The sequence below is a fragment of the Misgurnus anguillicaudatus genome, chromosome 2, assembly GCF_027580225.2.
Source record: "Misgurnus anguillicaudatus chromosome 2, ASM2758022v2, whole genome shotgun sequence".
NCBI lineage: Eukaryota > Metazoa > Chordata > Actinopteri > Cypriniformes > Cobitidae > Misgurnus > Misgurnus anguillicaudatus.
In genome coordinates, this window is record NC_073338.2 from 30820088 (window position 1) to 30822441 (window position 2354).

Sequence of the window (2354 nt, forward strand, 5' to 3'; positions counted from 1 at the left end):
AGTAGTATGGCATCACAAAAGTATACAGTATTTTATGTTGTTTTTAATAGATTTACTAAGACTTCCTCGGTCTGTAGCAATGCTGCTGTTCTCCATACAGCTGTGTCTCCAGCATCCAGTGCTGTAAATAAATATTGGGGGTTGCTTGGTGCTTGGGGGTTGTGAGCATTAACATCCCGAGAGCCTTTACCACTGTTGCTTTTGCCCTCTGGGGTGTTGTTCTAGCAACATGTTCCTTTCCCACAGCTTGTGAAGAAATCCCAAAGCTGTTATTATGTCCTTGTATGACAAATGCCAAGCCTAATTTATTGCCATATTCCACTGAATCTGTCTGCACACAATCAAAGTTCATTTAGGGAAGTCTTGGCACTTGGCGTTCATGTTTGCAACACCTTTGGACATGTATTTCATTCATGCAATTCCGAGTCATATGTACTGGAATGAGGAAAGACCAGTGTCTTTGAAATCATTGGCCAATTAACGTCACAAACAACATAATTCTGAATACATGGACGTTCAAATGGGTTGGTCCAAAACATACACTGGAATATACGCCTTTTTTGTCCTTGATGCCTTTTAATAGACCCCTTCAAGGTTTGTAAACATTGAATGACTATCCCGTTTAGGCTTTCTAGTTTAATCTTACAGGGCTGAAAAATTATGGCTTACCCGAAATGAAGTTAGGACTACAAACACAAGCCTCTTTGATCTTTGCATTGTCCCAGTCTGCATGTTTAATTGCTTGCAGCCACACATTGTTGTATTTTTTGTTTTTGAGATTCTGCAGGAATCCCAAAAAACTTACGGCAGACCTGATGCGATTTTCAAAGCCCACAATGCATTTTTGACGATACCGAATAATACGCAACTCAATCTGCTGTAGGCTAATGACTTTCTGACCCCGACATGCGCAGTGGGAACCGCTTGTGACGTGAACTGTGAAGGGGTCTATAAAACTATTGCTTGCCTAAAAACTTTATTTACCTTGTTCTGTCGCAGGCCGGACTGCAGCGGGTGAAAGTAAACACACGAAATGGAGTTTAAATTATATGGACTCTGAATGAGGCAAGTAAAATGGATTTAAGGAAGCGGTAGCGTGGAAGTCAAGGCTGTAGCTAAAACACAGAGCGGACATTTCTCTAGTAAAATGGATTTGACTGATGGCGCTCTGACAGGTTAACAGGCATATGCGCTAAATCAGAGAAAAAGTGATTGGGTCCAATATCATTGGCTCTGACGTACCCACATATAATGGTCCCGACGCCCATGTCCGAAAAACAAATAAACTTGACGTCGACTGTACTTTCTTCTGCTCAAACTGCATCAAACATACCTTTTACATACCAGGTTGCTTCAGCTACACTATAAAATTGCAGCATCATGAAGTTTAAACAACTTGATTGTGCAAGTCAATTCAACCAATTCAAACTGGCAAATACCTGGCAACACAGTACAGAGCCCTGCCCATGAGAATCATCATTGTTTACCCAGCCAACACTTTAATATCTCAGTGAAGTCACCATGAGTTTACAAGATCCTCAAAATGTTGTCACAATGTGTGCGTCACAGTGAGCTAAAATTGTAACCACACAGCGCACTCATGGTGTGCTCATATATTAAAGCGATACTCCATCGTTTTGTCATATTAAACTATGTTATTACCTTAACTAAGAAGAGTCGGTACATACCTATATAATCATAATGTGAGGGAGAGTGTTACTGCACCGAGTCGAAGTACTCCCGAAAGTGCTATTCCGCCATACATTATAGTCTCGGATGAGCAGTCATGAGCCACCACTGGACATTACACAAGACTTTTTAAAGATGTCCAATAAATCTTTGGAGTCCCCAGAGTGTGTACGTAAAGCTCAAGCTCAAAATCCAAAATAGATAATTTATTATAACATGTTAAAATTGCCTCTTTGTAGGTGTAAGCAAAAATGTGCCGTTGTGAGTGTGTCCTGTTGAATGCAAATGAGCTGATCTCTGCACTAAATGGCAGTGCCGTGGTTGGATAGTGCAGATTAAAGGGCGGTATTATCCCCTTTTGACATCGCAAGGGGGGCCAGATTTCAATGACCTATATTTTCACATGCTTGCAGAGAATGGTTTACCAGAACTAAGTTACTGGGTTATTCTTTTTCACATTTTCTAGGTTGATACAGGAACCCAATTATAGCAGCTAAACATGGAAAAAGTCAGATTTTCATGATATGTCCCCTTTAAGATTTTGCTCAGTTTTAAAGCGGAAACCCTCAGCCCGGAAGGAACAGCAACAGAACCCCCTCTATTATCCACCCAAAATTTCATGCTGCTTTTTGGATGGTCTCAGCCAGTCTGTAAACCTAATCGGT